Consider the following 24533-nt stretch of genomic DNA (forward strand, 5'->3'; position numbering starts at 1 on the left):
CACCACTCACTCACTCACTCTCGTACCCACCAACATCCAAATCCACCCACTCTCCTCCACACTCACCGCTCACTCACTCACTCACTGTATATGTGTCACCGTGATTCACCCTGCGATTTCGCCGCTGAAAACGCAATTTGCCGATATAATATCCACTGAAAATTGACTATAATAGCCAATGAGATAGGATTGTTCTTTAGATTGTATTGATTCGGGTTAAATGCGTGGAACATCCCATAAGGCCATGACACTGCAGCAATACGAGGAACTGATTGATAGATTAGATTCATAAGCCTTTCACAGGTTAATTAGACTAAGTATGGTAGGAATGTTATCGGTGGTATTACGCCTGATGGCAGCGCTAGCGGAGATAGAAACAGTAGTAGTCTAGAGTAGAGACAGCAGTGTGTCTCTCACTGCCGTCATGGCGGTACTAAAGTAGAAACAGAAGTGTGTCTCACTGTCGTCATGGCGGTACTAGAATAGAAACAGTGGTGTCTCTCACTGTCGTAATGACGGTACTAGAGTAGAAACAGAAGTGTCTCTCACTGTCGTAATGGCGGTACTAGAGTAGAAACAGCAGTGTGTCTCTCACTGTCGTCATGGCGGTACTAGAGTAGAAACAGAAGTGTGTCTCACTGTCGTCATGGCGGTACTAGAATAGAAACAGTGGTGTCTCTCACTGTCGTAATGACGGTACTAGAGTAGAAACAGAAGTGTCTCTCACTGTCGTAATGGCGGTACTAGAGTAGAAACAGAAGTGTCTCTCACTGTCGTAATGGCGGTACTAGAGTAGAAACAGAAGTGTCTCTCTCACTGTCGTCATGGCGGTACTAGAGTAGAAACAGTGGTGTCTCTCGCTGTCGTAATGGCGGTACTAGAGTAGAAACAGAAGTGTCTCTCACTGTCGTCATGGCGGTACTAGAGTAGAAACAGAAGTGTCTCTCACTGTCGTCATGGCGGTACTAGAGTAGAAACAGAAGTGTCTCTCACTGTCGTCATGACGGTACTAGAGTAGAAACAGAAGTGTCTCTCACTGTCGTAATGGCGGTACTAGAGTAGAAACAGAAGTGTCTCTCTCACTGTCGTCATGGCGGTACTAGAATAGAAACAGTGGTGTCTCTCACTGTCGTAATGGCGGTACTAGAGTAGAAACAGAAGTGTCTCTCACTGTCGTCATGGCGGTACAAAAGTATATACGGTAGTGTCTCTATAACTGTCGTCATGGCGGTACTAGAGTAGAAATGTAGAGTATCTCTCACTGTCGTCATGGCGGTACTAGAGTAGAAACAGTAAGATATCTCTCACTGTCGTCATGGCGGTACTAGAGTAGAAACAGTGGTGTCTCTATCACTGTCGTCATGGCGGTACTAGAGTAGAAACAGTGGTGTCTCTATCACTGTCGTCATGGCGGTACTAGAGTAGAAACAGTGGTGTTTCTCCCTGTCGTCATAGCGGTACTAGAGTAGAAGCAGTAGGATATCTCTCACTGTCGTCATAGCGGCACTAGAGTAGAAACAGTGGTGTCTCTCTTACTGTCGTCATGGCGGTACTAGAGTAGAAGCAGTGGTGTCTCTATCACTGTCGTCATGGCGGTACTAGAGTAGAAACAGTAAGATATCTCTCACTGTCGTCATGGCGGTACTAGAGTAGAAACAGAAGTGTCTCTCTCACTGTCGTCATGGCGGTACAAAAGTATATACGGTAGTGTCTCTATAACTGTCGTCATGGCGGTACTAGAGTAGAAATGTAGAGTATCTCTCACTGTCGTCATGGCGGTACTAGAGTAGAAACAGTAAGATATCTCTCACTGTCGTCATGGCGGTACTAGAGTAGAAACAGTGGTGTCTCTATCACTGTCGTCATGGCGGTACTAGAGTAGAAACAGTAAGATATCTCTCACTGTCGTCATGGCGGTACTAGAGTAGAAACAGTGGTGTTTCTCCCTGTCGTCATAGCGGTACTAGAGTAGAAGCAGTAGGATATCTCTCACTGTCGTCATAGCGGCACTAGAGTAGAAACAGTGGTGTCTCTCTTACTGTCGTCATGGCGGTACTAGAGTAGAAACAGTAGAATATCTCTCATTGTCGTCATGGCGGCACTAGAGTAGAAACAGAAGTGTCTCTCTTACTGTCGTCATTTCGGTACTAGAGTAGAAACAGAAGTGTCTCTCTCACTGTCGTCATGACGGTCCCAGAGTAGAAGCAGTGGTGTCTATATCACTGTCGTCATGGCGGTACTAGAGTAGAAACAGTAGAATATCTCTCATTGTCGTCATGGCGGCACTAGAGTAGAAACAGAAGTGTCTCTCTTACTGTCGTCATTTCGGTACTAGAGTAGAAACAGAAGTGTCTCTCTCACTGTCGTCATGACGGTCCCAGAGTAGAAGCAGTGGTGTCTATATCACTGTCGTCATGGCGGTACTAGAGTAGAAACAGTAGGATATCTCTCACTGTCGTCATGGCGGTACTAGAGTAGAAACAGTAGTGTCTCTCTCTCACTGTCGTCATGGCGGTACTAGAGTAGAAACAATAGTGTCTCTATCACTGTCGTCATGGCGGTACTAGAAGAGAAAGAGTAATGTATCTCTCGCTGTCGTCATGTAGAAACAGTAGTGTCACCCCCTCGACCTTGCTAGTGTTTTTGTCCAACTGGTTTCACAAAATCTATTCAGTTTGAGAAATTATGATAGATTTAAGCTCTGTTAAAAATCGCGCTGTCGATTAAAAAGTTTGTTGTTGTTCGTAATGGAGGGATATCAAATTGAATCCATTTCACGCGAAACTATTACCAAAGCGATTTTTCCCTAAAACGGAAGATCCAAGATTAGATCGAGCATAATTCAGTGAGATTTCATTCATTAGTTACGAACACTGGGATGAGTTCGATGGAGTACATTTGTACCAAGAGCAAGAGGAACACTGACGCGGCTTTTTCCCTAACAGCATTTACGGGAAGAAATAATATTGTCATTTTGTTTACAAGAACAGAATAATTATATCAGTTGTACAATTTAGTGTCCGAGGATGACGGAAAAACTACAGAATTACATTCAAGTCGGTGACTGTTGAAACTTCTTATGGGGAAGATTACCGGCGTTAACGAGTACAGACGGATATGCTTTCAAAACGAGATATTTGCCTATTCACTGATGTTCAGCATCAAAACACAACGCTTTTTTCTGCAGTCGATCAGCAAAGGCGGCAGCTGGAGTGGCAAAAAGATTTCATTACAGAGAGGCCCCGCTGAGGCCAAACGTTTTAAATTGGTCTGAACAATTTACACTTGATAGATATTTGTTTCTGAACGGATGTGAAAGTGATGGATGACTCCGCGTCGCTTGCGTTGAGCGGGTTAAAACCATTACTTCATCTGCTGGCGTCAAGTGCATGGAGGCTTATGTTTCTGATATCACTTGGGGTGTGTTGTGCAGCCCGATGGGTTGTGCCGTCGCTTGGTTTCATTCCCTTTTAGGTTCCCAGAGAAACCCATTCTTGGCACAACTCATGTTTGCTAAAGGGGTATGGTGGCTTAGCAGCAATAACCGCAACTCATTTGTACTAAGGGGGTATGGTGGCTTAGCAGTAATAACCGCAACTCATTTGTACTAAGGGGGTATGGTGGCTTAGCAGTAATAACCGCAACTCATTTGTACTAAGGGGGTATGGTGGCTTAGCAGCAATAACCGCAACTCATTTGTACTAAGGGGGTATGGTGGCTTAGCAGCAATAACCGCAACTCATTTGTACTAAGGGGGTATGGAGGCTTAGCAGCAATAACTGCAACTCATTTGTACTAAGGGGGTATGGTGGCTTAGCAGTAATAACCGCAACTCATTTGTACTAAGGGGGTATGGTGGCTTAGCAGTAATAACAGCAACTCATTTGTACTAAGGGGGTATGGTGGCTTAGCAGTAATAACCGCAACTCATTTGTACGAAGGGGTTATGGTGGCTTAGCAGCAATAACCGCAACTCATTTGTACTAAGGGGGTTTGGTGGCTTAGCAGTAATAACCGCAACTCATTTGTACGAAGGGGGTATGGTGGCTTAGCAGTAATAACCGCAACTCATTTGTACTAAGGGGATATGGTGGCTTAGCAGCAATAACAGCAACTCATTTGTACTAAGGGGGTATGATGGCTTAGCAGTAATAACAGCAACTCATTTGTGCTAAGGGGGTATGGTTGCTTAGCAGTAATAACTGCAACACACTTTTACAAAGGGGGTTTGGTTGCTTAGCAGTAATAACCGCAACTCACTTTTACAAAGGGGGTTTGGTTGCTTAGCAGTAATAACCGCAACTCACTTTTGCAAAGGGGGTTTGGTTGCTTAGCAGTAATAACCGCAACTCACTTTTACAAAGGGGGTTTGGTTGCTTAGCAGTAATAACCGCAAGTGGATGAGTGAGTGTTTGGGTGGATTGGTGAGTGAGTGAGTGAGTGTGTCTGTTTGCGTGGGTGTTTGGATGAGTGAGTCAGTCAGCAAGCAATTGTAAATAGTCGAATCTGGAATATTAAACCTAATGGTTGATAGCTCGAACAACAGTCAACGCCGTCGTGTTATGATGAAACGCATCCTTCAAGGCCACATGTTATAACCAACTGCCCTCATCTTACTCGAATGTCAAGGACGTTTTGGAAATCATCAGCCCGGAGCACATCTTCGGTGTTCCTGGTGAACAAAGGGATGAGGACAGGGAATTATCCAAGCTCCATAAAACATGGCATACGCCATGGACGTAATGATCTATTTCAATAAATATATTTAACGTCAAACTGGAGTTAGTATTAATGCATCAAACATGTCCTCTTTAGTTTTGTTTGATCAAATTTAGTCTGGAAGCAATTGATTGCGTAATGGATGTCCCTACACGGACGTAACATTTCTCTTGGGTCGAAGGTGACGGTATTTGCCAAATAAATAATTTGCCAGAACTGCATTTTTTCCGCGAAGCACGGACGCCATCCATATCGTAAGTAGATAGATCAATGTTCGCCGGAGATCTCGGTAAAACTGTCAGTGGAGTAAATTTACTAAAAACTACCGTAACATGCTCAACGTCATTTTCAATAAAACAACATTAGCCCTCTGGTTATACGCACTATGGCCGTGAATGTGTCACTGCATCACTGACTTGGTGTCTGGGCAGTGTCACTGAATTTGTACATTTCAACTGTCGGTGACCGGAGAGTTTTGCCGTTGTCCGCAATGATGCAAGTTCATGGACCAGATCTTCACAAGATGGAGAGTTTGTTTTTGCTACTTACGGAATCCTTTGTAATAATTGTTTGAAAATCATAAGATATGTTCAATTGGTTGACACCTTGCCTATTGTCTTCCTTGCACTTGTAATGGTTCTATGTCTGACACGTTCAAGTAGACAAGAAAATGAGCGAAATAGGACCGTCACGATTCTTCCATCTTGAAGCGCGAGCGTTACTGTGAGAAAGCCTGCGTCTGATCATGTGCTGCTTCGGCTATTTATCTACATTGGTCTCAGGTCTTTGGGTTAAAGACATGCTCATGATCTTGTGAGTGAGTGAGGTTTTACTCCGCTTTCAGCAATATTCCAGCAATATCACGGCGGAGGACACCACAAATGGGCTTCTAATATGAGAATAAAATCTTCCTGAAAACCCCTAAAAGCAGGTTGTTTTTAAACATATTTGCCTTCCTATATATTTAGTGTTGTTATTATATTATAATAAGTCCAAAACATGCATTTGTTTAATTACACAAAGTTTATTTCTCATGTCAAAGTCAAAGTTAAAGATATTTATTGCATGTAAGGCCTCCGGCCCATATACAAGAGAGTTACAAATAAGTAGTTTACATATTTTGATATATACTTGTTTAACAATTTGTTTCTGGGAAAAATTGCACTTTTAACATGTAAAGCCAGTTTAAATATGACTGCATCATCTTTTGAAGAAAGAAGAGAAATAAAAGCAGGTACAGGATAATGGGACAGATAGCGTTCTGGTGTAAACTTTCTTCTTAGGTCTGATAATCATCATGATGGTTTGTATAGAGTTTCCCCATTTCTTCAATATGAAGATCACAAGGGCCAAAAAGGCCATATCTTACTTTGTCTTCAAATGAACGGTCCCTAAAGCAATTTCTTATCCTGTCTGTTTATGATTGTATCTGTAGGGTTTTGTTCCGACAATTCCTCTTGGTGGATTAGTGGTAAACGATTGCTTGGATAACTTACTTTGGTCTTCACCTATCTCCTTGCTTCTCGCACCTGCACGTGTGAATGTCTCCCTGTAATCGACCCTGTTCTGTCATATTAGCTTGAAACAATTTGCTGCGACTGGACCATGTAGGGATTCCAGAGCGTCCTAATGGCCTTCATAAAGTGTTTCACGCTTGTTGCGCTAAGCTGCGGAGTCTCTTGCCATGCGTTCAGATAGAGGCAATTATGACATAATAACCTTTATGCTATAGTATTACCGCTTCCACTAAACTATCGCTTATGCGTCAGTAGGAGAGAGTATTGCCTCGAACAGGGGCCTGGTTCCTAGTGAGAGACACATTACACTCCTCTCCTTCTCTCCTATTTGGTCATCCAGTTGACAGACAGTTGTCACCGAGAGCAATAACGGGCTGCCCCCGACTGTGGAAACAGCTCAGGAGGATCTGATGCTATGCATGATGAGGTTACCTCCAGTCAGATCCGTCCTCATCTTGCCCAAACACCCCGCAGCTAAACTTGGCATTTCTCTACAGCTTCTAATGATAATTTTTCGATTTTGATTTATTCCTAGAAACCCATGTCGCTCTCATAGCAACAGAACCTTTAAACAGTTAGATACATTATATTTGAAAGAGAAGCACAAGTATTCCAACAAACGTTTGGTGGTCGCCGTGATGCTCATTGACAGGCAGCAGAACGGACTGTTTTAATTGTTGCCAGTGGGGCTTCGAATATATATGTGTATAAAGCAGCCACGTATATCATATATTCTGTAAACGTGCATGGAATAATACCACTTTATTCTTAATACGTGGTGCATGGAAGTATGCCATATAAGCTGCATACGTGCATGGCATTAGAACTTCTATACTGTATACGTGTTTAGGAGAGGTTTCTCTCCCCCTTTCACTCTGACCCCCCTCTCTGTCTCTCTCACTCTCTCTCCCAATATATCCTTCTTTTTCCCTCTCTATCTCTCCCTCTCACTCTCTGTTTCTTTTTCTCTCGCTCTGTCGCGCTTCCTCTCTCTCTTTCTCTCTCTCCCAGACATACAGACATGGGTACAAAGGAAGTCCGTGTTTCTGGACCTACACTGACAAATAGAGACATGTTACCCACATTCTGAATTCACTTCCTGCATTTCTTCAGCATAGCCATATACATTTCAATGATAGATGAAGCTTGATCTGCGTGCATTGTATTGCACTAACAAGCTGACCAAAATACTTCTTTCACTTGATACCGTCTGTAAACGTGAAGCTGTAGCCTTTCTTCCATTTTGTAATCTACAATTACCATGAAATCCCTATTGTTCTTGTGCGTGGTGTATTAGTCAATATCCCAAAACAGCATTTATATTACGATCTAAATGAACCCTATTCGTTTTCGTTCATATTCATCTGTGAAAGTAAACATGTCACGTCTAAGGGGTGGTATCACGGAAAGCGTGACGGTGGTTGTCACCGATAGCCCCCAGGTCGGAACAGGAGGTGTATTGCCCGCCGATTACAACGTTGCCATTGTGCATCTGCATATAAGGAGAGCATTAATTAGAGGAAATACATGTAACGCCTCGGATATCGATACATAATATCGACCCACAACAACTTCAATCTGGCTTTTGTTCAAACTCAGTGACTTATTCCCTGTAATGTGCGTCGCGGTCTGTCTTAATTAATTGCGAGATGCTCGTACAATACCGTCCCCCTGAAACAACTTTATTAACTAGTGGAATTGCCGGCTGCATTCTTACGTGGGCTGTGGTTGTAGTCTTTGTTTGAACACTTGCTGCATATTTTGCCGGGATTGATAGGGACCCAGCCCGCCACAAAGGGAGCACAGATTAAAATATTGTAGCATACTTGTCGCCACACAATATGCACCGAAATTGATCAATAAGGATAAGGTATGAGAGTAAATGAAATGCAATAGTGGAGACAGTGATATGAATTGCCTTCCCTTCATTAGTCGGGAGTAGCAGTGGGACTTTCATCTGTGGAATGAGAGACGCTAGTTGACGTTAAATGTGTCCGACTGTCAGGCCCATAACGCCGCCAGCAGCAGGCGACACATTGGCCATCGGTCCTGGTAATAACACTCATGTACCCTCAAATAAAATATATAATATTTTGCATCCAAGGAACGGCTGTGGTATGGCATATCATATGTATGTACCGTATTCTACCGAACTGCTTAACGCATTCTACCCACATGTATAACGTGAATTTACTTAATAGATGGTGAAAAGTTAGTTTTGGAGTGGAATATTCCTTTATCAAAACGTATCCTACTCATATGAAGTGCCTGTTCTACCAAGACGTGTCAAGTGTATCTATCAGGTGTATCGCGTATTCTACTCAGGTATATACTACTAATTCTGTTTTGTTAACTTTACAAGTTATACGGAATTCCCATTGGACGAGAAACCATTCAGGTGACGGCGAAACTACACATTTGACGTTCCTACGTTTCCCATGGGACTGTAGTCTAGCAATGACGTAAATACTGTCGGACAACTTAAACATTCCCGGGGAACACCCTGTGAATTTCCTTCCATGAATATATACAAAACTGTTGTTAATTATCAGTAAGATAATTTCTTTCTCTGGGCTTTTGAAACATTCGAAAAGGTAATGTTTTTCTGAATATCCTTGATAGAATATCTTCGCAACGACCCATCCTAGTCAACAAAACGAAGGCAACAATCGACTCGTTGCCGCGCCTAGACCGACCGTCATCAGTATTCAGCTGTAGTATCGCAATGAACTTCAACGCCTTTTTGACAGACATATTTCATATCCCCTCTAAATGATGGGGCAATTCAGCAATGATGACCGATACATATTTATTGCCAAAAGTTCAGAAAAACATTAAAACCAAGTGAATTTCTCCAATGCGTTGATCGTGTCGGCCATCTTGCTGTCTTGTACTTTAAGTATATGTATAAGACGCAGTGTCACTTTGACAAACTTATTTCGGTATAATATCCCAAATTGTCTATCTAATGATGATATTATTCCAATGTATTTCTGTAACCAAACTACAAAGCATGTTACTGTAGGGCATTGTGAGGACCCATACGCTCATAGCAGCGCTCCTTTTAAGAAACTAGTTTTTTCGCGATACAGTTGGTTGTTAAATGGTTCTCAGGTCACACTTAACGATACACGTACCCAATTTAATGGCGTACGATTTATTCGAGGTACCAAATAATGACGTACAAGATATCAGAACTGACGTTCATTATACGCAGATGTATAACATATTCTACTGAGATGGACAACGTATTCTATTCAGATGTGAAACATGTTCTACTCAGATGTACCACGTGAGTTGCTTTTAACGCCGTTTTGATCCGTATTCCGATATCACGCCGTGTCAGCTTACTGTGGGCAAAAAGCTCGGAGTGAGGCAGGTCTCAGACGTTTACCGCTTTGGTGAAACCCACGAGCACGGGTAGGGTGCTGACAAACCTAATTACATAATCACGACGACTCGGGATTTGAACCCGCGATGCGGCGCCCTAGACAACTGGGCCACCCTTGCCCCCAGAGGTGTAACATGCTCATGCATTCTATATGATTCTCCCAAGGTGTATAGCGTACTGAGCCTGTTAAGTTTACACGTTATACAACATTCCCATAAGTCACCAAACATGTCAAAAGATAATTTCGTTTTCTGTATTCCAGGACGAGTATGTTAAACAAAAACAAATGCCTTCAGTCAAACAATAAATACAGGGTACGGTTTAATTTTAATAGATATTTTGTATAGAAATGCATAATACGCGCTTCTTTACTTTTGCAAGTGTACACTTAATACCTGATTCGTCTTGTAAGAATAATTAACAAAATGAAATTCTATAGTTCACTAACTGAGATATTAGCCTAGTCGACTTCAAATACAATATTTTGTGTCATCACGAACAAGAGATAACAATCTTGATATTATTTTTAACATTGCACAGACATACAGTCCGGATATCAGTGTGCCAGGTCCGCTTCAAAAAGTAATAAAACCAATGCAACAATAATCCCAACTATTAAAGGAAAAAATATTGTTGCTGATTGGAACCACGATCTCCTTGTCCTCATGGCAAATACAGTTTATGGAGATACCACACGAGTTGTGACAGATACATTTTATGAAGCAATTGGATTGTCCGTGGGATCTGGCTGATTGAAGGGGATATTAGATACAACAGAAAGTATATCAGTTTCGTAAAAAGAGTATCTAACAAAAACGAATTTTGCCTTTATTTTATTAACAATGATAAATGTCGATTTCAGTGTAAATAGTTAACAATACGTGTTCGCCTGACGGGCCATGATGATATGCCTCAACATGACCAGTGTTCTTTTTCTGTGCATGCTCATTAATAAAGTGCTTTGGTGTGTGCAAACACGGCAGTATCAAGCAGCATTATTTTTATCTGAGAATTGGTTTGAATATTGGTAATTGAAACATGGCTGCTTGTACAAAGAACAACCGACAGATTATGTTAAAAGTAGAAAACCGCCTTTCTTAGAGAGACCGCCTCCTTGGTGTAATGGATAGAGTGTCTGCTCGGAGTGCGGAAGGTCGGTGTTCGATCCTCTCTCGCGTCATAAGGAAATAGGTTAAAAAATGGTACTTGTTGATACCCTGCCTGGTGCTCGGCATTCGGGGAATGGAACATGTTCTGGTTGGCTCGGAGTTATAAAACCGGCTCGTACAAGCATTCACACACGCACGCACGCACGCACGCACGCACACACACACGCGCGCATACACACACACACGCACACACACGAACACACACACCTCATTTCATCCTAATCTTACTTGTCACTACCGCCGCCGTCTTTCATCTTATACCGTTTGCAGTTGCTGACATCCCTTGCCGCTTTGGGAAAGAGAAATGAAGGATTATTATTCCGCCTTATACTGAAGAACTACTAATCAACAAAGAAAGTAACGGCTTCAAACAAAGGTCAATGTCAACGTGAGAATAAGAACAGATAACCGCGCTCAACACACATCGGTTACGTAATGTCATTGTTCATATTGTTCATTTTTTCTGACACGAAATCTAAAATCAGACACATTATTTTTATGGAGTTGAAATTACTGTGGATGTTTCTTGTCAGTCATGTGGTCTGTCCGTGCAGTCGTGTCATTCAGAAATCGCTCACAAGCGGAAACTGAGGCCACAGCCTCAGCAACTAAAGTAAGTCAATAGCCTGTAGCTGTTTCTAGCATGGCTGTTTTCTCCATAGGAATTTTCACATTTAGTCAAATTGGAAAAGTGCTTGCAAACCCATAGGCCGCGACCCATTACCCTTAGGTTTAAATTTGCATAGATGATTGCAGATCGATTTGATAATGTCTGTATTAGATCTAAATTGAGATAATTAGAATGAATTGAGAATTTAGTCTTCCATCATTTCCGTAAGCGTGTGAAGTGATAGTTTGGTTTAGCAAAGCGTAGTGCCAGCGTGATCCATCAAATCTGAACAGAATCAATCCTATACGACATACATGCGACGTGACGTAAGATGCATTGTGTCTCTACCAGCCTCTTAAAATAAATGATCACCTTTAGCTCTGATTTAGACCGCCAACGTGGGGTCCTGGATAAAGCGTCGGCCCGGAAAGTCGGTGGTTGGTTGGTTGGATTCCCGATTCATATCAAAAGACGTTAACAGATACTTGTCGTTACCCTGCCTGTCACACGGTATTAAGGGGATAAAATAAGGACTGTGTTAGTGGGGTATCCATGTTACTCTGCGGCTTAAATTCGGCATTAGTCCGGACCAGTACAGGCAGACCACATGTGACTGATAGTATTGTTTTATACCTAATACATAATCTGATATACATTACGCTGATATATAACACGTCCTACACTGATGCATAACAGGCTGATGCACGTGGTTTATAAAGCATAGTTGTCTCAACTTGTCAATATGCTCGTCAACGTACAAAGTTGTTATTTTCACGCTTGCTAGAGGAAATGTAGCAATTCTTTTAAGACATAAGATAACACTAAAATGTCATATGTCAAGAAACAACTGCACTATCTATGATGTATTTTGTACCTGGTTTTAGTCTGATAAGCCGTGATTACAGTACTTGGCAGCGTGACATTACTTGACAGCGTGACAGTACTTGACAGCGTGGCTGTACTTGACAGCGTGACAGTACGTGACAGCGTGAAAGTACTTGACAGCGTGACATTACTTGACAGCGTGACAGTACTTGACAGCGTGACAGTACTTGACAGCGTGGCTGTACTTGACAGCGTGACAGTACGTGACAGCGTGAAAGTACTTGACAGCGTGACATTACTTGACAGCGTGACAGTACTTGACAGTGTGACAGTACTTGACAGCGTGGCTGTACTTGACAGCGTGGCAGTACTTGACAGCGTGGCTATACTTGACAGCGTGACAGCACTTGACAGCGTGACATTACTTGACAGCGTGAAAGTACTTGACAGCGTGACAGTACTTGATAGCATGGCAGTATTTGATAGTGTTACAGTACTTGACAACGTGACATTACTTGACAACGTGACAGTACTTGACAGCGTGACATTACTTGACAGCGTGACATTACTTGACAGCGTGAAAGTACTTGACAACGTGGCTGTACTTGACAGCGTGACAGTACTTGACAGCGTGACAGTACTTGACAGCGTGAAAGTACTTGACAGCGTGGCTGTACTTGACAGCGTGACAGTACTTGACAGCGTGACAGTACTTGACAGCGTGACATTACTTGACAGCGTGAAAGTACTTGACAGCTAGGCTGTACTTGACAGCGTGACAGTACTTGACAGCGTGACAGTACTTGACAGCGTGACAGTACTTCCGTAAAGGTTGCGATGTGAAGGTTGTGATGTGAAGGATGTAATGTGAAGGTCGACTAGTCCGATGACGTCATGGTGAACCGCTTGTGAGAGAGCGCTGCAGATGTAAAGATCGTGCACGTTCAGTATACAGAGAAATTAAACAATATGTATTTGAATGATATTAACGATTTCTGTAAATCATTATGATAAAACAAAGTTTGCTTTCATGGAGGGAATTTTTATTAGCTTGTGATTAATGATTCATGTACTTTAGTGGGTTATCAATAATGTTTGCTAATTAATAATATACCAGCAGATGGCGCTGTCGGGAAGAACCGTTTCTGAATGTGACATCAAAGGGGATGCCACACAAATGTAGATGATTTACTTGTCAATATATAACGAGGCTCTCGCAAGATGGCTCTCGTAAAACACACCTGCCTCATATAACAAAGAATATAATGAGAATGCATTGCAGGTTTCTAGTCCTCTCAATGTTTATTCTGTATTAGATAACGGGTTCTAAACCGACGGCACGGGGTGCAAATTAGCCATAGCTTGTCTCTTGGGGTACTGGTTCTATCTAGGTGGCAGTATGCAACATAGCCATAGCTTGTCTCTTGGGGTACTGGCTCTATCTAGGCGGGTAGTATACAACATAGCCATAGCTTGTCTCTTGGGGTACTGGCTCTATCTAGGCGGGTAGTATGCAACATAGCCACAGCTTGTCTCTTGGGGTACTGGCTCTATCTAGGCGGGTAGTATGCAACATTGCCATAGCTTGTCTCTTGGGGTACTGGCTCTATCAAGGCGGGTAGTATGCAACATAGCCACAGCTTGTCTCTAGGGGTACTGGCTCTATCTAGGCGGGTAGTATGCAACATAGCCACAGCTTGTCTCTTGGTGTACTGGCTCTATCTAGGCGGGTAGTATGCAACATTGCCATAGCTTGTCTCTTGGGGTACTGGCTCTATCAAGGCGGGTAGTATGCAACATAGCCACAGCTTGTCTCTTGGGGTACTGGCTCTATCAAGGTGGGTAGTATACAACATTGCCACAGCTTGTCTCTTGGGGTACTGGCTCTATCTAGGTGGGTAGTATACAACATAGCCACAGCTTGTCTCTTGGGGTACTGGCTCCGTGGAGTTTGGTAGTATGCAACGTAACCACAGCTTGTCTCTAGGGGTGGGTGGGTGGTTCCGTGTAGGTGGGTAGTATATAACATAGCCATGACCATAGCTTGTCTCCCAAGGTGATGGCTCCGTGTTGGTGGGTAGTATACAACATAGCCATAGCTTACCTCTCGGGGTGAGGGCTCCGTGTAGGTGGGTAGTTTACAGTATACCCATAGCTGGCCCCTCTATCTGTTGTTCCAAGTACAGAAAGGACATACATAAAGTATTTTCATATCTTAAAAAATAAATAATCCTAATTAACTTTTCTATCATAATGTACTTTCCTGCTTTGGGAGCTTAATGGAGATGGTGTTTTGTGAGTTATTCTGTAGCTAAATGGAGCCATAAGTCCGTTAGGGAGAATAAGAAATGGACTACCTGATGTATATAGCCTGTTAGAGACATATATATGGTGATGTGAACAGTCACTCAACGTCTTCTGAAAACAGGTACGCAGTACGCCTTATCTTCAGCACTTGTTTGGCGCTAATCTATCTACATCTCGTACAGCTCCTATATATATGTCATTATCACGTGGACGAAACAAGCGTTCATCCTATCAAAAACAGGTTATCACGAAGTCTCTGTTTCTGCGTTGCTTTAAGTTTGGAAGTTTGACCTCTATAACACGCTTACTGACCATATTCCGGGTCGTATAGTTTCAATATGACTGTGCTAAGATGAAATTATTGGTTTAGCCATTTTGTGTTGTGTTTATAAGGTATCCATGTGAATGTTTTCGGGTTATAAACGGCATTTACAAAAAACATAAATATCTATGGAATACTAGAAGGGATATTGCTGCGTTGTCGTTTCAAAATTAACTGACATGCGACATTTTTTACCATTTGTCGATTGTTGCATTCAATAATATTATTACTTTTACCGAAGTCCGGCGATGCGACAACGGCAATGTCTTTTCTAGGATTCCATACACATGGATAACAAAATGGTTGGAAGCCTCACTGGCTACAGTTACAATTCAAAAGGAAATCAGCCCAATGCGACTACACGGGAACACGTGTGTCTCCAACAACCTTGGTGACGCCACATGTTACATCGACCACAACTCTGCTCCGACACGGTCTTATTAACACTACAAGCCTCAAGTACCAACTACCACGGCAGTAGGGGCGACATATGGGAATATTCTCACACATAACAACTACAAAACTATTTTTAATTACCTGTTCAATAATTACGATACGGTTGAGTCATCATATGAAATATCAAATGATATTTCAAATATGAGCACTTTGCTTCCTTTGTAAATATACACTCGTCGCGCATCTCACGTAACGGTCCTTTATCACGAAGCAGAGATCTTTACTGAGCCTAGCAGACCGTGTAATATTGCATGCCTCGTTTGCCACCACCAGTGGGCGTCACACCTCGCCTGCTTCAGCCGTTGAAGACACAGCCGATATAAGAGGCGCCGGCGTCACGTTATTTCCTTCATCAGTGGTGGCCTTACGCCCCGTCACCCTAACATTATGACAGCAGCTTCCACTCCAGCGGTGGTGTTCACCGTTGATAAACCTACCTAACGATACGTACATGCATATCATCACATCACATAATTCAAGCGGAGAACTAACTCCCATCAACAGTAACTTCCTGGGGAAATACTTGGAATAATGATTTTCGAACAGATGTTGAACTACAGAGATTTTAGGAAATTACAATTGTAATATCTCAATGTGTAGAATTTAGATATTGATTCTAGAGAATTTGGCAGATGGATTTTAGCGAAATTCAGGATGCTGTTATGCTATTATTATTATTATTATTATTATTATTTATTTATTTTACTGTTGCAACATCGGTAAAGGTCTTGCGAAAATATATTGAGTACATTTATGTGTATAATCTAGGTTTACTTGCATTATTCGAGATGTCAACGCCTAATGCGCCGCCATGACAAAGGGTAATCGGTTGTCAGGATGTTAGTATCTGATACAAACGAATCACAATGTTCCGACTGGATAACCACATGTCTCTTCAAACTGTCTGTATATCTTATCCATAATGGTTAACGATTAACATTATTCATTAATTTCATTTCGTCTATTGGTACTATCGTTAGTGTAGTTTGGCATTGATAGTAATTATTGCTTTTTATATTGTAATCGATGGACAAATACGATGCAACGATTCACTCTACGGGACACAGAGGCTCGTTCCCCCAGCCAAGACCATGTTCCCTCGCGATACCAATTAGGGGTCTTAATTTATTAGAAACCCAGAAGGAAAAATCGACAGAGTTGTCTTCCCGTTCAACATTCCATTTCCGGCGCAGAAGTACCGCTGTAGTTTATTATGCATTTCTTCAAATAGCTCATCTACAAGTTCATCACACGTCTCTGTTGTGCAAAAGTGCGTGTAGGATTCGCTGATTGTTGCTGTTAGGGTGTATAATGTAATCTTATATTATGTAAGCATGTATAATGTGATCATGTGTGATCAAACAGGGATATTGCAGCCAACTCTAGCTATCTATTGGAGGAGGTTCATGTTACGTCGCTTTCTTGCTGTGCCTACGTTTTACCTTAACGTTTTACCGTGACGGTTTTACCTAGACGTTTGACCTTCGCTGTTTTACCTCAACCTTTTACCTTGACGACGTACCTAACCGTTTTACCATGACGGTTTTACCTCACCGTTTTACCTTGACGATTTACCTTAACGTTTTACCTTGACGAACTACCTTAACGTTTTACCTTGACGATCTACCTCAACTTTTTACCTTGACGACGTACCTAACCGTTTTACCATGACGGTTTTACCTCACCGTTTTACCTTGACGAACTACCTCAACGTTTTTCCTAGACGATTTACCTTAACATTTTACCTTGACGAACTACCTTAACGTTTTACCTTGGCGATTTACCTTAACGCTTTACCTTCACATTTCATCTCGGTGGTTTTACCTTCACGTGACGGGTTTGCCTTGACGACTTACCTTGACGTATTACCTTTACGTGGGCCGAGGAGATAAAAAACAACATTTCCTGAGACATCACACAGACGTCAGGCTTGGCGTCATGTTCTTCACGAGCACCGTAACAATCAGTTCGGCTTCACTACCCAAATCTATCATTAATGCGTAATGACCAGACGGTTTAGCTTGATGGTCGTGATTATCGATATGTCTAAAGATCAGGCTTTAACATTGTCTGAAGGTGTTCACTAATGTTCTTGGCATATTGTTATGAGACATCAACAAACGCAAGACAGAAAGGCGCAGATGGTGATTTTGAAGAACTAAATAAGATTTCGGAGTTCTCATGCATCGAGTATGAAGCCCACGCTATGGAGTACCTGTGGCTGTGAGTTGAGGGGTTGGGTGGTACGCCAATGAGGCCGGGGTAAACATCTTAAACGTACTTCGGGTTTGAAGGATACGGGAACGTACGTACTTGTTTAACAAATCGATGAAAGAAAGTTTTCAACAACAGAAAACATGCATCCATGGCAACATCTATGGTACCCGAGACCATAATTGGACACTTCTCTGACCCGGAGCTCGGACACTCCTCTGATCCGGATCTCGGTATACAGTGACAATTAGTCACTCGGCCCTACATCTGGTTTAATGATGCTACATATACGATGTCCACGTATTTGGCAGGTTTCCATGGTAACCCCTAAACCACGTTGGCCTCCGCGCAAACATGAAAACCACAAACTGCTGATGAATTTAAACACATTGATACAGAAAAACATCAACAAAAAAACAAGTTATCGCGTCTTTAAGATATTTAATCCCGGTAAGGACAAAACAAAGCTTTCTTGGCGTGTCTTTTTGTTTAGTGAACGAATGACCTTATAGACAGTTAAGTTATATATACTACTCAAAAGAAGATAGAGACCGATTCCTTCATATGACTATGGTTAATCTGTCATGGTATATGACACGATGTGCTCGGGCACGACTATGTACAGCGTAGTGGTAGTATTTAGTTGTATCACGGCCGTTTTGGTGTAATGTGTATGATGCTGATAAATCATGGATTAGAACCCGTGGCGTACGGATCCGTGCACGATAAGGGGACGCAACTCCACACATCGAATTGCGGGGACCATTAGGTGACCTGATATGTTACAGGATTTCACAGTTATTTGTCAAATACAAAGGCACTACATATATGCTCGCCTTATATAAGCGAATGGACTACAATAAGTGTGTTTGTTTGTTGAGTAATCCAACACTCAGTATTCCATCTACATGACGCCTGTTTGTAAATAATCGAGTCTTGAAGAGACAATCCACGGTGATTGACATCATGAGCATCGATCTACGATGACAACTTATCAACCAAATCAAGAGCCTTACCATCCGATCGTTTTTAGTCGCCTCTTACTAAACTTCTCTGGTTTCTTACATAGAAACAGCACGGGGCTACTTCCCCCCCCGTTATATTGCTAAGGTAGTGTTAAAAGCGGCGTAAAACAATTCTCACTCACGTCTGTACACTGGTTTGTCAACAGGTCCATTAAGTGAAGGACATGAGACATGATAGTATCGCCCTGAGGGTTGAAAGCACCTCGTGTCACATACCCCTTGGAAGCTGGCATCGTCATCTTTCCGCGGCCTTGACATTGCCCGACACTTGATGGGTGGGATACGTTTATCGACTGGTGAAATGAAGTTCGGTTTCATAAATCAATTAATCATGTTTACTGGTTTACATATATGAACCGTCAATCGACACCCTGACTACACTTCGCCCTCGGCTGTTACCCGAGCTCATTCTTCGTGCATGGCTGCGAAGAGTGGGCAGTTCGATCCTGACATGGTGATGAAGACAACATTGCCGCTCAACATAATTTAAAAAAAACTATTTTAGATATAATATCATTACATTGAACACATGTCTTTCTAAAGTGGCATCTGAAGTGTGGGTTATAGGCGTGGCTTGGAGGGTCAGTATTGACAACTCCCCGGACGAGAGTGACATCGCGGAAATTAACACGCCCTCCTATAGGCATGAGTAAATTCATATATGACAGAAAAGTTGATGATGTTGAAGTCGGGGTTGGGGATGTTGACGATGAGTATGTGCCGCTCCTGTCAATTCAATATTTAACCGCAAGCATTTCTTGATAGTTAACCATATTCAATATATGGATAAAACTAAATACTGCTCCCACATGTTATGATCAAGTTATATCTATTTCAGTCTCTTTTTTTGCGCTTCCGTGCATTTACATGTTTTTTACATGTAACATTAGTGTCAGATAGACTATGATTGAGAGACTGTTTTTTATTTGATTTCATTCTCGTTTTTGTCGATTGTACACTTTGTAAATCCTTAATAAAATCATGTTCTGCGTTGGAAGCGCCCTTTTTTGCTGGCTGAAGATGCGCCTCATCTCGGAGGAAATTGTTTTAAAAACAGGTATATGCATTTTTAACGATTAACGTCATAGTTTATAAAAATATGTTTTAACAATATTGTATTATTGATTCTCAACACATGCATACTCTCAGAAGTTGGTGTCAAGCTACGTTCAAATAATGTCCTAATGTGTTTTCTGTTTTTGTTTACTTCTGTTTTAAACAGCCAGAAAAACATCTCTCTAAAGATGCCATTTATACGTTCTTTACATATTTTGGGTACGCTTTTACAGCAGGGTTAAACGTGAAAGCTACTTGGGCCGTGATCTGCTGTGTCACAGCTAATGCTGCTCGGATCGATCACTCTTGCTGCCTCCGTGTAGTGAAATAGCCACTGTCTTGTACCTATTACCCGCGCCTGCTTACCGCTTCAGCGTGGCAGGCTGTACAAGTAAATCTGTCACTTCGCGAAATCATTGTCTGAAAGGTCGGTAGCAGATGCTACAACAGAGGCTGGCGTTAATATGTGTGCGCTATAATCCTGCTTTAAGGGGCCTCTAGTACTGGTAATGTATGTGTGTATAAGTGCGTGGAGAGGACGTGTAGCGCTTAGCAGTAAAGAGGCTTCGGTGTGATAGGTCAACGAAAGGGTTTAAGGGTGGAATGCATGTTCTCGGCATATTGGCAACATTACCTGGACTTAAATACCTCTGAGCCAACATCCAACATTGTCAGTAGACACCATCATATGGGTACAGGGAAGCGCTTTTCTTTATAACTCTATAACTTCTACAGGTGCGTGCGTGTCTACTATAGGGTGCGTGTGTGTCTACTGTAGGCTGTTCGTGTCTACTATAGGGTGCATGTTCGTCTACTGTAGGGTGCGCGTTTCTACTATAGGGTGCGTATGAGTGTAGTGTAGGCTGTTTGTGTCTACTATAGGGTTTGTGCGTCTACTGTGGGGGTGGGGGTGTCTACTGTAGGGTGTGTGTGTGTCTACGTTAGGCTGCTTGTGTCTACTGTAGGGTGCATGCGTGTGTCTACTGTAGGGTGCGTGTGTCTACTATTGGGTGTGTGTGTGTCTGCTGTAGGCTGATTGTGACTACTATAGGGTGCGTGTGTGTCTACTATAGGGTGGGTGTGTCTACTGTGGGGTGTGTGTGTCTACTATAGGGTGCTTGTTTGTCTACTGTAGGCTGCAAGTGTCTACTATAGAGTGCGTGTGTGTCTACTATAGGGTGCGTGTGTGTCTACTGTGGGGTGTGTGTGTCTACTATAGGGTGCTTGTGTGTCTACTGTAGGCTTCTAGTGTCTACTATAGGGTGCGTGTGTGTCTACTATAGGGTGCGTGTGTCTACTGTAGGGTGCGTGTGTGTCTACTATAGGGTGCGTGCGTATCTACTGTAGGGTGCGTGTGTGTCTACTATAGGGTGGGTGGGTGTCTACTGTAGGCTGCTTGAGTCTACTATAGGGTGCATGCGCGTCTACTATAGGGTGCGTGTGTGTCTACTATAGGGTGCTTGTGTGTCTATTGTAGGCGTCTAGTGTCTACTATAGGTAGCGTGTGTCTACTATAGGGTGCGTGTGTCTACTATAGGGTGCGTGTGTCTACTTTAGGGTGCGTGTGTCTACTATAGGGTGCGTGTGTCTACTTTAGGGTGCGTGTGTCTACTATAGGGTTCGTGTGTCTACTATAGGGTGCGTGTGTCTACTTTAGGGTGCGTGTGTCTACTTTAGGGTGTGTGTGTCTACTATAGGGTGCGTGTGTCTACTATAGGGTGTGTGTGTGTCTACTATAGGGTGCGTGTCTCTACATTAGGGTGCGTGTGTGTCTACTATAGGGTGGGTGTCTACCTTAGGCTGCTTGTGTCTACTGTAGGGTGTGTGCGTATCTACTTTAGGGTATGTGTGTCTACTATAGGGTTGGTGTGTGTCTACTGTAGGCTGCTTGAATCTACTGTAGGGTGCGTGCTGTCTACTTTAGGGTGCGTGCGTGTCTACTATAGGGTGCATGTGTGTCTACTAAAGGGTGCGTGTGTGTCAACTATGGCGTGTGTGTGTCGAATAGAAGTTGTGTGTTTCTATTGGAGAGTGTATGTGCCTACTGTAGGCTGTGTTTATCTATTAAATGGTGGGTAGGTCTCCTATAAACTGATATCTTGTTATAGGCTGGGTGTCCACTTTAGGGTAGGTATGTCTGCTATAGGGTGTGTGTTTATTTCAGAGATTGTCTACTGTAGGAAGCACGTGTGTCTGCTATACGGTGTGTGTTTGTCAACTTTATGGGTATGGCTACCAGAGGGAGTATGTGTGTCTACTGAAAGGTGTGTGTGTCTACTATATGGTGTGTGGGCCCAGTCTACGGCGCCGCAGTTCGTTCTCCCAGATTATTTCCCCAGATTTTCCATCACCACACCCGAACCCTAGGTTACAGTAAATGGTAAACCGATCCGTTCCCTTCAGAGCTAACACGCCGTGATATAACAGAAATACTGTTAACCCCAATTCCCTAGGTTCATTCGAGTGAGTGAGTGAGTGGGTGAGTTGTGTTTAGCGGCGCCTTTTAACAGTATTACAGTTATATCACGGCGTGTCAGCTTAATGTGGGAGGAAAGCCCGAATTGATGCACGTCTTAGACGTTTACCACTTCGGTGAAACCCAGTAGCACGGGTATGGTGCTGACAAACCTAGGAACATAATCTGGGCGAACCTGGTTTCGAACCCACAATCATAGGTTTCTGGCGTGCCCAAGGGACGCAACTCTGCACAGCGAATCGCGGCGCCTTAGACGACAGGGCCACCCATGTACCCAGGTTCATTCGAGGTACCACTTCACTTCTATAGGGGTTGGGGGTAGTCTAATGGTTTTAGCTTTTTCTCGGGTTCGATTCCTCATAAAATTATAATATGTAAAAACCAATATTGCTGGACTATTGCTGAAAGCGCCGTAAAACGACTCATTCATTCACAACTGCTGGAAATGGTCGTAGCTCAATTATGCATCGCATTACTAAGTCATCACGTTGGTATCTCCCTTAATCCAAGCTATTCGCTATAAGACATATATTGTAAAGCAACCACAATCCACGAAAATCATTGCTTTGGGACATAATTTGTATCGCGAGAGGTTCATCTCTCTCACCGCTGGCACTATGTGTCTGTATGCCATATTCCAGCCTTTCGACATGCCGATTCAATAAGGGGTAGCGAAGATTGCATTTTATATACTTTTAAACATCATTCGAGTATTTTCTGTTCATTTGTATTCCCAGACATACAGGCTAATATGGAAGCTATGAATATCCCGACGGATAAACTAATTATTAGATTCAAATACACGTATTTTATAGCATTAAGCACTGGCCTAAACAATATTAGCTCTCAAGTAGAATTTCTTTTTTTTCTGCCTGACTTAGTCTGCAATCGAGTCATCCCAATCCATTTCGTGAAGACTCTGCAAGAGAGGCAGTGATTAATCGCGGGCGTCATTTGATTGCCATAAGGGGGAGGTAATCCAACTAGGCCGTACACAGATACAGTTTGAGCTAGTCCAATAGCAGTGACAATCTTATAACGGTAAATTGCGCTGTGCTTGTCTTGAGGCTATTAGGTTTAGGGGCTACAACTGCGGTGACATTCAGCTAGAAGTAAATGATTAGGTTTTATCGTTATGATCAAACAGGTGTGAAAGCTCCTCACATCGTCTGCCCCCCGAAACAGCAGGTACAGATATGAGGGCCAGCGCACCCGCAAACACAGAGGACATTCAAAAGATACAATAACTTCAATTTTCGACTTGAAGATATTAATTTCCAATATCATGAACAGTTAAAGTACATGAACATGAACGTCGACCAAATGACGTTGGTTTAAACCTTCAGTAAACACCAACAATTAATGACACACATATATAAGATCGCATCCCAGATTATTACACATATATTGCGACGTGCATGCACGTGTGTGTGTCTGTTTGTTCTATTCCGCACAAATGCCGGTTTTATAGTTTATTCCGCAGCTTAACATAAGCACCCCACTCAGACACAGTATACTGACTTCGAGCCAACCAGTCCTTGTTTTAGTCCTTTAATGCCGTAGGCAAGATAACAACAAGTACCATCTTTTGACGTCAATTGGTACGACGAGGCCGGAGATCGAACCGCCAATCTACCGCTCTCTATCCACTAGACCATAGAGGCGGTCGTGTATATAATAGTATACATTTAACCTGTCAAAATACATATTCCCTGAAAATAATATCCTAATGGTACGGAAGCAAACGTGTTGATGTGTTTGCGGGGCGCCGATGACGCCTGTTGGTCCGAGCGTTCGCTCTCCAGATCCCCCGTGGGTACAAAGTGCCAGGTCGATTTCTGGTGTCCCGCCATAATGCTGATGGGTTATTGCTAAAACGGCGTAAAACAATACTCACTAATGGCAGTGTTGACCCTGTCTCAACATATTATCCACATGTTCGTTAATACACTGATAAGAAACATATCACCTGTACTACGATAAAAAGAAAAGTTATACTGTAACACTAAACACACTTTCTAAACCATGATAATAATCACTGTATCAATACTTTGATAATAATCATTATATCAATACTGTGGTAATAAGCATAATATCAATACTGTGTTAAGCATAATATTTATACTGTGATAATAAGCAATATATCAATACTGTGATAATAAGCATAATGTTAATACTGTAATAATAAGCATTATATTCATACTGTGATAATAAGCATTATATTCATACTGTGATAATACGCATTATGTTAATACTGTGATAATATGCATTATATTTATACTCTGATAATAAGCATTATATAAATACTGTTATTATAAGCATTATAATAATACTGTGAGAATACGCATATATCAGTACAATGGTAATAACAAAATCACACAAACGTCATTTCGACCGCCTCCGGGGTCTAGTGGTAGAGCGTCCGCCCCTGCCGCGTCATACCAAA

At 42.4% G+C, this 24533-nt stretch overlaps 1 protein-coding gene across 1 annotated transcript in view; it reads left to right on the top strand.

The window, feature by feature from the left end:
• The window catches only part of LOC139465418 (uncharacterized), a 38073-nt gene that overhangs the window by 12047 nt on the left and 1493 nt on the right, over nucleotides 1-24533 (top strand). The gene's annotated exons all lie outside the window — the stretch shown is intronic.

This window comes from Haliotis cracherodii, unplaced genomic scaffold (assembly GCF_022045235.1).
Source record: "Haliotis cracherodii isolate W230 unplaced genomic scaffold, xgHalCrac1.p SCAF_18, whole genome shotgun sequence".
Lineage (NCBI taxonomy): Eukaryota > Metazoa > Mollusca > Gastropoda > Lepetellida > Haliotidae > Haliotis > Haliotis cracherodii.